Source organism: Elgaria multicarinata, chromosome 12 (assembly GCF_023053635.1).
Source record: "Elgaria multicarinata webbii isolate HBS135686 ecotype San Diego chromosome 12, rElgMul1.1.pri, whole genome shotgun sequence".
Lineage (NCBI taxonomy): Eukaryota > Metazoa > Chordata > Lepidosauria > Squamata > Anguidae > Elgaria > Elgaria multicarinata.
Genome location: NC_086182.1, coordinates 35,916,827 through 35,930,460, shown reverse-complemented (window position 1 = coordinate 35,930,460; position 13,634 = coordinate 35,916,827). Strand labels below are relative to the sequence as shown.

The following is a 13,634-nucleotide window of genomic DNA, read 5'->3' as shown; positions in this document are numbered from 1 at the left end:
CTTTTAAATTTTTGTACATTTGTTTTTAATGTTCATTGTTTTAAACTTTTGTAAACCGCCCAGAGAGCTTCTGTTATGGGGCGGTATAGAAATGTAATAAATAAATAAATAAATAAATATTGCTGATGTAAGGAAGCCTGAAGGAAGGCGTCCCCTAACAGCCGAATGCTCATGCAAAACTGAAGGAAGGCCTGGTTGCAACATAACTGGAGGAGAATACAGCATATGGAGTCTTTTGCTCGGGTGGAGGTGTCTCATAATTCAGCCTCCTCACTGAAGTCTGCTTAGATTTCTCTCTGGTCCTTCTCTTGTTCTCTCCTCCTCTCTCCCCCTGCAAAAATAAATAAAAAATTACATGGATTGGAAGTAATGAAGAACGTGCCCTGTGGCTGTCCTCACTATTTTAGAGCCATGGCTCTTCACTAGCGTAGTTGAATGACAACACATAAGTTGTGTACCAGAATACAAGTACAGAAAAAATGCAGGCTGATCTTTGTTCTTTGGAATTCATGCTAATTACATCAAGGAATTAAGATTTATTCTTTCACAGGGATAGATGGCTTCCCTTAGAAAAGAACACATATTTTGTGAACTTGTGTAAATGGATTGCACATCACTAAACTAGATAAGGAAATCTCCCCAAACCCACAGTTGCTTTTATTTTGGAAGTAACTAATGCCTGTAGCAAGATTTTGAAGTTTAATTGCCCAGATGTAGATGGCAAGCAAGATGAAGCATTACAAGAAGACAGCTGTAGATGAATGGATTGAGAGAACAACCTCAGGGCATCTGCCTATGAGCAGACATGTGTAAACGCATTAATTCTGAACTTCTGACATCAAATATTTTGTATAGAAATGTGTAAGTGGTTTTTGATCATTTTGAATCAGAAGACCTTTTTTTGTGGCTATCGGGGTGCCTGGAATGCATCACCCTTTCAAAGATCTCTGAAGCTGTCAAGTACATTTTGAGCAAACAATGTTTGATAGAAACCTGCACCATTTGTTCAGACAATAGCACCAAATTGCCTTTTACCTTCCTTTCCCCCTGGCTGGCAAAAGTGGAATCGCCGTCTTCAAAAATCCTGCCGTTAACATTTTGATAGAGGCTTTTGTATGCTCCAGCTTCTGCATTGAGGGAAACTTCATCATACATGTAATTCTGTATTGCTGCTAAGGAATTGAAATTATTTTACCATAATTTGAGATTAAAGGGTGCTATAGAAGAGAGGGAGTACATTCACAATCATGTAAGCACCTGGAAAATTGAGGGGTGGGGAGAAACACCTCTGGACTTATTTGTTTATTTATTTATTTATTGCATTTCTATACCGCCCAATAGCTGGAGCTCTCTGGGCAGGTCACAAGATTGGCTTGTGTTAGTGCAGATATTAATTGGCGGGATGCATCATCAGCCCATCCATTGCTACATGCTCAAAATAGATTTTTGTGTGTGGAATCGACTTCAATCTGATTGCAGAAGCAATGGTGTGGTCGCTATCAGGATTAAGCACTAACTTTCTCGGAATGTCTGGAGATTTCTTTATTTTAATTGTTTCATTCCCAGTTCAGTGGCTGTTCCCAAAGATGCTATGACATATTCTTCATTGTATGTTTATAAAAGGAGGGATGGATGTGATTTAAGTGAATTCTGTAGAGGTATGGTGGATGAAATCTCTCCCAAATGCACAGATATTGGATTTAGGAGTGTCTTCGAAACAAATTATAGTCTAGTTCTAACCAGTTTATGTGGTTCCTTGACCATTCCAGGAACCTCGCCATAGAAAGTCCAAATCATCTTCTTTACTTTTGTGGTCTTCCTTCCCATTGCATTAGCTTTCATTGCCTGGCATCAGTAACCCCCCAAAATAACATTGCACAGTTCATTAAGTTTAGCAACTCAGTTGAACATAATTTCAGAGCTGGCAAACGTGGCATAAAGAAGCACACCTGGCAAAAGAAATCAATAGAACAATGAGAACTGCATAACAGGGCAGGTCCTCAGTTTTGAAACAACTTGGATGAATTGCTGAGAGGAGTATGTAGCTTTTTAATGTACATGTTTGTCATATGAAATTACAGTGCTGTAAACCACTGGAGTCCTTAAATTTAAATCCAACTTTCAGTTAGAGTATTGACTCCTGGAAGTAAGCCTTGTCTTCTGGTAAGATTTCAAGTTTACTCTTCAATCTCTGGTCTCACATTTGGCTTCCTGGTGCACTGTTGCTTAGCTTGTTTGGCATGTCCTGAAGCACTCATCTCATTTTCATTTTACTGCTTGGAAACATAATGACTACAATTTCTTGGAACCGGTGACACCAGAAGAGCTCTATACGTTTATTCATCCAGCCTCAGTAGGAAATAGTTAAATTATGGAACTCACTACCACAAGATGTAGTGATGGTCATCTGTTGGAGGAGCCCTTCTCTGCATCCCACCAATGCAACGTATACGCTATGTTGGGACAAGGGAGAGGGCTTTCTCTGCTGTGGCACCCCGACTGTGGAATGCCCTCCCCTTGGACGCCCGATTGGTGCCAGCACTGATTTCATTTCGACGACAAGTAAAAACATGGCTTTTTAACAAAGCGTTTGATGGTTAAACTCGCTGGCACATTGTTTTAACTGCTTTTAAATTATATTTTGTTTTACCTTGGTTCATGGTTTAATTTGTTTTTAACTGTGCATCTTTATTGTTTTATACTGTATGCTTTTATCTGTACGCTGCTCTGAGATCTTAATGATATAGGGCGGGATATAAATGTTTTAAATAAATAAATAAATAAATTTTGATGGCTTTAAAAGGCGAAGGCTATCAATGGCTACTAGCCCTGATGGTTGTGTGCTAACTCCAGTATTCAAGGCAGTAAGCCTGTGTGCACCAGTTGCTGGGGAACATGGGTGGGAAGGTGCTGTTGCCCCATGTCCTGCTTGTTCATCCCTGGTTGATGGCTGGTTGCCCACTGTGTGAACAGAGTGCTGGACTAGATGGACCCTTGGTCTGATCCAGCATCAGGGCACTTCTGATGTTCTTATGGTCTGAGCTGGATAGGGAAGATACAGTCCAAAAGAAACAGTTGTGTGATGGTGCAGCTTTGAGTTAGAACAGGTGGGAGATTATTTAGTTCAGATTTGTTTGCTTGGCCGGATTAATTTTCTCCCAGAACTGTGTTCTTGCACACCTCCCAATACTTCTCAGTTGGGCTTGCACAGGATAAATTCCAGGCGGTGATGGTTGAATCAATAATTCACACGAATATCCTTCTCTAGGGAATGAGAAGGGGACAAATGCATTTTTATATCTCTAATGTGTGCCATCATCTGGGTCTCCTTCCCCCCCCCCCTTTTAAACAGACATACGAGTGCTCATGGATTGAATAGTTTTAGAGCAGATAGTGGACAGATGGGATTTAGCCTCTTACGTAATTATGAAATGCACTTTCAGAGACTAGATGGCTTCTCGAGGCTTCCACAGCTGCTCCTAAATGTTGTGAGCTGCTGCAGAGAGCTCAGTCGGTGGCTTTATTCAAATAAGGTTTTGAAAAATTCATATTCCCTAGACGCTCATGTTTATTTCCCTGTCAGCAGGAACACAGGAAGCTGCCTTGTACTGAGTCAGGACAGTTGTTGATCTAGTCCAGTATTGTCGACGCTGACTGGCAGTCGTGGCTCTCCAGGTTTCTAGCCCTAGCTGAAGATGCTGGAGATTGAGCCTGGGACCTTCTGCACGTCCCCTCAAAGGGAAAGAGGGAGGGTTTATTCTTTCCAAATGGTGAATTTTTAAGTGTGCAAAGTGCTAAAACATGTAGCAGTTAAAGGCATTTAGCAGTTATTTCTGAGGCAGGTGAGATAGGTGGTCTCCAGTACCTCCCCATAATTGCTAATTGTCAGAAAAAATTTAAGATGTTCAACTAAGACAGCCTGTTGATAGGATGTCTTACAGAACTTAAAAGCCAGAAAGTCTGAAAATTACATCAACTTGAACCCTTCTCTTTCAAACATGGGGGGCTGAATTGGTCACACTATTTGCAAGGATTTTTGGAAGAAATTGTCTTCCACGAATCCGGTCCCTGGTGCCAAAAAGGTTGGGGACCACTGTGTTAGAGAATCTGGTTTGCATGCAAAGTATCCCAGGTGCAACCCCTGACATCTCTTAAGTATGGCTGGCAAAGCGCCCCCCCCCCTCTGGAATTCAGGAGAGCTGCTGCCAGTGAGTGAAGATAGCATTGACCTGGATGGACACAGTGGCCTGACTTGGTTTAATTGTCGCTTCCTACACTGAAAGCTTCCGTACTTCTACAACGAACGCAAGTGGGCCCAACTGAAGCTACCATGCACTTGCTGTGGCTCCCAAGAGAGCTGCCCATGGCGCCCACTGCTTACCTTCAGAAACTGCCTATTTAGTTTTTCTGTGGCCCTGAAACAACAATTTTGTTTTCATTGAGATGGCTTTATTAATTATGCTCATTTTAGAAACATAATTGTCGCCCCTCCTCATATCTATATCTCTTGAAGCTCTGATTCCAGAAGTCTTTTGTAGATTGACATTTTTGAGCTTGTGGGGATGTTGCTTTTAGAGTCTCGCCTTCCAGAAAATATCACGTTTGAGCAATTCCTGTTTCCGTCTTTGTTCTAGCTAAGCCATAATCTTCCAAGCTCTATTGTCAAGGTCTCTCTTGGCTTGGATTTAAGGCACGTAATGCTCAATTGGATGCTTAACTCTAGAGTTCCTAATTAATTTTTGGGTAGCTGATAAACTTTGGCATTTGGTCTGCACAATCTTTTGACATTAATATGTATAAATCCTGCAATGAATTGGAGATCAACTTGAAACTGGCTCAGTGCATGCAATTTACAACATGGTTTTTATAAAGCAGAGAGAGCATTTCTAGTTAAGAGCTAATCACGGCTGCTAACTGAAGAAAGCATGAAATACCAATTTCTCTTCTGCTTCAATTGTCCTACAATTTTTGTCTTTCAGTTCTTCTCTCATCCCCACTTTCAGGTCTTGCATAGTGTAGGATTTTTCTAAAAATAAATCTGGCAGTAAATGGATCACAAGAAGTAAAGGACCCATGGCCGAGCTGTTCTTGTTATGTAGAATAATGCAAGCTGCTTGAGCATGGCTTCCTCATCCGTCATGCCTTGGGGCTCTATGATTACAGGGAAGTTGCATTTTTATCTCTGGATTATCAAACTGTGCAGTGGGCAACAAGCGAGTCATACTTGACCTGCTTTTCCCTGGGTTCAAAAGCAACGGGTTCTTTAATGCTTGAATGAGAACTTAAAACAATATTTAACAACAGCAAAAATCAGATAACGTGGTAAGAATACTCCTGGAACATTAAGCTTTATTGCCTCCCCCCCCCCCCCGTTGTATATTTGTTTCACTTTAAGCCAAAATAAACAGATATGATTTCTCAGATATCATATTGACATAAACAGTAGTTTACCCAATCTTTAACAAGCCTGGAACACACTGTGGCCCTGAAACAGAGATAGAGGATTATGCATGACGGGAAGAAGTGGCCAGGAAGAAATCTCCTACTCATAAGACTAGAACTCAAGGTCATCTAATGAAACTGACTTGCAGTAGTTTTAGGACAGGCAAGAGTATGGACCTCCTGGGATTTGCTGCTTTAAAATGGGATTAGGCAAAGTCATAGAGGATCGTGTGTCAGTGGCTATTAGCAATGCTTGTTGCATGATGCAGTCATGTTCAGAAGTTGAATTTCAGTCGCTGGAAGAAAAACAGCAGGACGGGCTGTATTCTAGCTCAACTTCAGTGCCAAGGCCACCGGATCCATGGAGGCTCAGGACTTCATAGCAACCATGAAAACCATGGGGATTTCCCAACATTCCATCATCCAATATACGTAGCAGGACACACACTTAATTTGTTCCTCCTGCTGGATTGGGCAGGAGTATGGTGAGCTGAAAATAGGGGAATTATCATCTCTCCCCTCATCTTCTTTGACTTTTGATGGGCTTCCCCCCGCCCCTGCAAGGGTGGTAGACCCATTAAAATGGCCTGTCCCCAGAGGCTAATGGATTCTGGAAGGGTCTGAGGGATTTTCTTGTTACGGCTGGTGCTCCAATTGCAAACAAGTTGATGTGCCCAAGCAGCCTCTCCTTCTGAGCAGAGCCCAACCGGCCTCCTGGTATACACCTCAGCTGTGGGCAATGCAAAAGGAAGACTGCTAGAACACAGGTGGAAAAAGTCTGATGCTGAGCCTGACGGAACACAGGTTAGAGTTCATTATTGAGCCTGTTCTATGGTAGTGATGGTGGCGCAGAGGGACTTCTTTTCAACACTATTACATCTTCTTGGTGTCGTCCAGAAGGGTTTTTCAGAGTGGTTCGCCATCTGCTACAATGTGGCCCAGATGGCGAGATGGTGGAGTCCTCAGTGGCAAGCTGTCACAGATTTGTGAGACCTGCATACATCATGATTTGGACTCTATAATGGAGCCCCTTTAAGTAGAGGCATCCAGAGTCTGGCTGGCCTGATTTTATTGGAAGACTTTAAATTATTGGAGTCTGAAGAGGTGAAAGAAGTGCTTGACCAAGTCCAATTGGCCACTTGTGTACTTGACTCTTGCCCTTCATGGCTTATTACATCTAATAGGGAGGGGATGTCTGACTGGATTGATTCTTCCTTGAGGTTGTGGTCAGGAGACTAACCTCTTTCAAGGAGGTGGTAATCCGATCGTTCTTGAAGACGCCTAACCTGGACCTGGAAGGTGTTAACAGCATATAGCAACTATATGATGGTTGCCAACTTCCCCTTTCAGGTCAAGTTGCTTGAGTGGGTGGTTGCCAGACACGCTTGAATGAAACTAGTCATCAAGATCCATTTCAATCAGGTTTCAGGCCTGGTTTTGAATGGAAACTGTCTTAATTGCCTTGTTGCTGAAAGAAGGACTGCAATCCTGTTGCTTCTCATGGACTTCTCAGTGGCTTTCTATTCCATCAACCATGGTATCCTCTGGAGAGGTTATTTGTGATGCTGGAGGTATTTCATTGCAGTGGTTCTGCAATGAAATACCTGCTTGACATGGTCAATCCACAAGGTGGGACAGGAACTGCAGTTGTGTTATGGTGTGGGGTTAGGCTTCCCATATGTACTTGCCTGGACCCCAAGGTAGTACTCAGAGGCTCTCCTTTGGGTACCCATTCAGGTTGCTACTAAGCAGGTGGCTGCTAAGGAGAGGACGTTTCCTTTGGTAGCACCAGTTGAAGACCTTTTTATTCTTCCTGGCTCTTTAATGCTTCACATTAAAACAATGTGTGTGCTTTTTAGATCTTAGTGCTATTTCTCTTATTCTGTAGCTATTGTTTTTTTAACGTTTTCATGCTGTTTTATGTTTTCAACTCTATTTTGTGAGATGCCCAGTGAGCTTCAGCTATTGGGGGATATAGACATGTAATAAAATTATAAGTGAGATGCAGCACTTTTAATTGCTCCTAGAAATACACTGGATGGAAGTGGATATCGTTTAAGGCTAACACAATGCAATCAATATACTATGTCACCCAGTTAATAACTTGGCTTCTTCGTTCTGTTCCTGTTGAAGTTTCTGAAGACTTCCCCACTTATAATTTTTATTTATTATTTATTTTATTTATTAATTACATTTCTATACCGCCCAATAGCCGGAGCTCTCTGGGCGGTTCACAAAAATTAAAAACATTCAAAGTATAAAACAACAGTATAAAACCATAATATAAAATACAATATAAAAGCTCAACCAGATAAAAACAGCAGCAATGCAAAATTACAAATTTAAAACACCGAGTTAAAATTTATTTATAGACTGTTAAAATGCTGGGAGAATAAAAAGGTCTTCACCTGGCATCTAAAAGCATGTAATGTAGGTGCCAAGAGAACCTCCTTAGGGAGCTCATTCCACAGCCGGGGTGCCACAGCAGAGAAGGCCCTCCTCCTGGTAGCCACCTGCCTCACTTCCTTTGGCAGGGGCTCGTGGAGAAGGACCCCTGAGGATGACCTTAGTGTCCGGGCAGGTACATATGGGAGGAGGCGTTCCTTCAGATAGCCTGGCCCCAAGCCGTTTAGGGCTTTAAATGTTAATAGAATGTTGTTAGTCTAACCTGGATGTTACCAGAGCATGGAAAACTAGGGGAAGATGTACCTTTCTAGAAAACGTCATAGCTGGCATATCAGTGAAATTGGGTAGCAGCACCAGTTGAATGTGTGTGCATAACCAATGTAGGCATTTCAGGATCTCCTATAATTCTGACAATTAAATTGGATTTGCAGTCACTGATGTTCTTTATACGTGTCTTGATGTGTTGGAGGTTTTCTGCACTTTGAGCGGTACAGATTGTGTTAAATGGCCTGAAAAACTCTTCCAGAAAGAAAATCACTTCTTGACATAAAAGTGTTTCTCACAGATACGAGTTCCCATCCACATCTTATTAGCAAAATTACACTGAATTTGATGCAAATATCTTCGCCTTCCTTGATTACGTTTGCATGAATAAACTGTGATTCATAAACATGTGTGAGAAAGAGGCTTTTGATATTAACGAGTGGCAATCAAATGTGTAATTAATAAGCATATCCGTAGCCTTAAAAACTGGCATTATTGTCCCCATGCTCCTTCTTGATGTATGGCTGGCCTGAGTTCTGCCCTCACAAGAAGCTGTCCTTCTAGTGTCATGTTGAACACTTCTGCCTCCTATAAATCTTCAATTTTCAGAGGTTCTAATAGCCAAGAGCAGAATTATTTTCTTCTGCATTTTATGTAGATGAGGACAGAGTCAGCTGTTCGTATCGGTGGAGCTGGCCTGAGCATTGCTCAGGTTTGAGGCTGAATTTGAACCATATTGTGCTACTTTGTATTCACATGCAAATACACTTTAAAATTTTACCCCAGTGAAATGGGACTGCTTTTATCTGGGTAATGGATGTGTACCATAGCATTGAGTTATAGTAGAAGATTCCAGACTATAGTGCCAGACTTGGAAGTAGGTCTTGATTTGCTGAGGTAGTTTGGGGCAAGTTTCTATTTGGGGTGGGAGATGGAAGAGGAGGAGTTCCCCATCTGCAATCTAGGCATACAGAATCTCCTACTTCACAGCATTGCCACAAGAGTGGCAGCGTTACCCTGACACTGAGAGAAATGAAAGCGACAAAACTATGGTAGATAAGTTGCAGTGTTTACTGCTTCTGATTTCTGCCCCTCTTGCAATGCACCAATTTCAAAAGAGCACATTGAAATGGTCAGTGGTGTGGGCATATATTTTGCACATTTGTTGGGAATTTAACAAGGCCCATCCATTACTAACAGTGTACCACCTGAGACAGAACCCGAAAGAATGAGAGTAACATGAACTGTGCCCAGGGACTCCATTAAAGCTTCTTAACACTGCCTAGTTATTATCTAGAGCTGAAAATTTCTAGCCCTGTTACAAACCTTTGAAATCAGACATACTACATTTTGCACTAATAGTTCTTTCCCCTATTTTTCCTTTCTTTAGGTAAGTGAATATAATGTTTGGATGTGCCAATTGATCTGTCCTGTTCTGCAGTCTTCAGCCATGTAGCAGTGGAAAGAAATTAAGCAGTAGAAAGATGCTCCATTAGTAAGTCTAAAAGAATGTGTGTGTGTGTGTGTGTGTTGCGGTGTATTGTCTTTCAGATTCTCATTTTATTTCAGATACTTATCTGGTGGGATGCTCATCTGATGCTCACTTTTAAAATCTACCTGTTTTTAGAGTTACAGGATTTATTTGTGTGTGCACATACTTGGTCAATTGCTAGTGGCTCTGTTAAATTTTATATCTGCATCAAATTCAGCATGTGATCCTTGGCAAAGTATAAAGGTGGATTATATTCAAGTTTGTTTATTCACCTGGCTATACACCGCCTTTCCACCCAAAGCAGCCTACAATATACTAAAAGCCAAGTACGTCAAATTCCTAATATAATTTCCGACTAAACCCCAGCAGAGCAAAACAAAATAACAAGGAGACTAAAAGCTCAAAGTGAAGGCAAGGCAAAGTCTTCAGCTTGTGGAGAAATGCTGCAAGAGTAGGAGCAAGATGAATCTCTTGGGGCAAGGAGTTCCACAGTTCTGGGTGCTGCTACTGAGAAGGCCCTTTCCCTAGTTCCACCAACTGCATCTCAGTTGGCGTTGGGATATGCATGAGGGCCTCCCCAACTGACTGCATGTTCATTACGTAATTGCAGATCAAGGGATGAGTTTGTGTGAAAGGGCCCTAAGTGCTGAAGAGAGTTGACTCAGGCAAGGGAATATCACTTTTCACAACATTGATCTGAAAAATTCTTCCATAAGCACAGCAAAATAGAGGGATGTATTGAGAGGGCATTCAAATGGTTGGTTACCAACTAGATTGCATGAGTGTCTTTTCCTGCTGTACGTTTTGGAATAAGAAGGTCCAAGAGGGGGAAATATTCATTTTTAGAAGGGGCTAATTTTCCTGTAGTAACGGAGTGATAATAGAGTTGGGAGTTGATTTAGTGGTGAGGCATTTCTGGCTGCAATCTTGTGCAATGGGACTACAGTGCAAATAGCAGTTCATTGAGAGCTTGTAGAAAGATTTCATGTGTACACTTATAATATAGAATTGTCTTCAAACTTTATTCATGGAAAACACAAAATGGGAGAAAAGTCATAATGAAAGGAAGCTTTTAAACCAGATGGCTGCTCTTAGCTTTGTACTATAAACATTCTCTCTCTCTCTCTCTCTTTCCGCGCACACACACACACACACACACACACACACGTACGTATATGGTCACGTAGACATAACTGTATTGAATGCTGTTTTCGATTGCTGTTGCTGTTGAGTCCGACCCCTTGAGGACATTTAGAAGTAAGCTTTGTTGAAAACAATAGTACCATTCTTCCCGTAATGTGGTTAGTATTGGGAGGAGAGTTGTGTTTGAAGGGAGCTGCATCTCTTGAAATTCATGGTTCTGTTTCCATATTGCTCCTAATTATAGAAAAAACACGAGCTTATTCATAATTTTTTTGCTGCTTTTTGATGGCCCATAGTACTGTGTATGTGCGACTGCCATTTCCATGGTAACAGACTAATGTCAGAAGCAGAGGATTATTAAATAACAAGAGTACATTAAAATAATGCTAAGGTTCTGATTTTCAAAGACAGTTGCATAGGGCAGGCCTCACATTTCTGTAAGCCATTTCCTTTTCCAGTAGTGGTCTGTACCTGCATAAGTATTATTGCAAACGACCTGCCTAGTAATAGCCTTCTGCATTCCCTCCCTCCTTCCCAAGTGAAACCTTCCTGCTTTGTAGAAAACCCGGAATGGTGTGTCCTTAAGTCGTCAGTCTGTTGCCATGGGAACTTAATCACAGATGTATCATGCCTTCATCTCAAGGAGGAACCTCTCTCTCTCTCTTTCTCTCTCTCTCTCTCTCTGTGTGTGTGTGTAAGAAAGAGGAGAGTTAAATGTTTTGTGTTTTGTTTTGTTTAAAAAAATGCAATACACAACCAACCCAAGAAGGCAAGTTCCTGAACATAAATGGTTTCACTTTAAAGTGGATGATACGTAGGCATGGGAGAATTCCAGCGGCCTGCTTGCCCATTTGATAAGACATTTGATGCCGGGATTTAAGAATTTCAAATGCGCTTCTGCTCAGGGTGAATGGACCCTAAGCCAGAGGCAGGCAACTTAGTGCCCTCCCTGACCATGGGGATGGTGTGAGTTGCAGTCTAAAACATCTGGGGGGCACCAGGTTGCATATCCCTTCCCTAAACCTTGGGATGCGTCTCAGCAACTAGTTTTATGAGAAGGGTTACTGTGAAGGTAAACATATATATTATATGCTACTTTGCCACAGCTCAAAATGGTTTACAAAAATAAGATAGGTAATATTCAGTTAAAAACTAAAATACAAGTAAATGACACAAAACCAAAATTAAAATATCAGCATCTTTCTTTTTGAATGATCTGGTTTTCCACTTCAGAAGCTTGGGTGGAAAAATTGTGCCTTGCAGCCCTTCTAAAAGTAAGTAAAGAAGTAGAAATCTGAATTTAATTGAAAATGTTGTTCCACTGCTTCAGGGTAGCCACCATACCGTCCCTGCTTCTGGTGCCTACAGTTCTTACCTTACTCTCTGTTGTAGGAAGCAGGGCCTGATTTATAAGCATAGCTTATGTTGGGAGAAAGCATAGACATATGTTGGGAGAAACAGTCTCTAATGCCAGGGTTCAATCTCTGTCCATTTGTCCACTGTCTCTGGATCCTTTTTCAGAACAGCTTTTATTTATTTATTTATATTTATATACCGCCCCATAGCCGAAGTTCTCTGGGCAGTTTACAAAAGTAAAAAACAATGAACATTAAAACAGATATACAAAAATTAAAACCACTAAAAGTATAAAAACAACAATATCCATTTAAAACAACTATTCTTTGGTCAGTTATAAAATCAACATATGCTGTTAAATGTCTAGGAAAAGAGAAAGGTGCAGAAAAGATAATGATCTCCTTGTTGGGGAGATCATTCCATAACTGGGGGGCCACTACTGAGAAGGCCCTCTCTCTTGTTGCCATCCTCCAAGTTTCCCTCAGAGTAGGCACTCAGAGGAGGACTTTAGATGTTGAGCGCAGTGTACGGGTAGGTTCATGTCAGGAGAGGCGTTCCATCAGCTTTTGAATGTTTGGTGACCAAAATATAGAGTTGAGTGTCATCTGCATATTGATGATACCGCATTCCAGAGTTGCAGGTGATTTCTCTCAGTGACTTTATATAGGTTTTAAATAATATGAAACAACACTCCTTGAACCCCCTATGGGGTTGAGGTGCCTTCATAACAGCCAGCTTATCTGTCTGCCTAGGCAGAAAACAGTAAAACCAACAGAGAGCCGTGTTTTCAAGACAGTAATAAAAATAACGTGGTCACTGATACCCAAGCCTATTGAGTTAGTTTAATGGGGATTGAAGATGGTGGTCAGTCCTACCTGAACGGACTGCCAGAAAGCTCTGTGATGGATTCCACTCCCTCCACACAGTGCACTTGCCTGTAGGTTAGCCATGTTTGTTTCATTGCTGGGTCAGGGTGGGAAGGTTTTGGTACTAAAGTGGGGGCAGAGGCAGATTTGGCTCAGTGATTTCTGGCTGCAGATCCCGCAGAGAACATACCACATTTTTCTGTTGGAAGAAGAATTTCTTTCACAGGATTCCCAGATCTTTGTACTCTGCCCCAACTGATGTTAGGAGTCTGCTGCTTGATACTGGTGTGGGACTCTGTTCTCATCGCGTATTCAACCTGTACAGTTGCCCTGCTCTTTTTAAATAACGTGACATTAAATGGACTGTTAAATCATGCTTTCATTTTGCTAGAGCTAAATGCTACAGGGGATGTCAGTCTGCATTTGTTTTTCCTATAAAACAAAATTCCAGTACAATAAAGTCCTGCCTCAAACTTTAAAAAGTCCTTTTATCTTATTGCTTTTGACATGTTTTAGTTTTAGTGAACACAGATTTCCCTCCAGAGGTAGACTTACAAAAGAGAAGGCGGTGTAAAGAAGGCTGCTGTTAACCAAGGTATTCTGCTTCACAGGTAGCCTTAAGATACCTTTTAAAACACAGTTTTTAGTTTCCGTTCATGGCTGTA

At 41.5% G+C, this 13,634-nt stretch overlaps 1 protein-coding gene across 1 annotated transcript in view; it reads left to right on the top strand.

Annotated features, from left to right (window-relative positions):
• The first annotated feature begins 9,510 nt into the window (after positions 1 to 9,510).
• Positions 9,511 to 13,634, top strand: part of CADM1 (cell adhesion molecule 1) — a 193,069-nt gene continuing 188,945 nt past the window's right edge. Inside the window, exon 1 of the mRNA XM_063139184.1 lies at positions 9,511 to 9,607. The gene's annotated coding sequence lies outside the window, so the exon portion shown is untranslated. The remainder of the gene's footprint in view (positions 9,608 to 13,634) is intronic.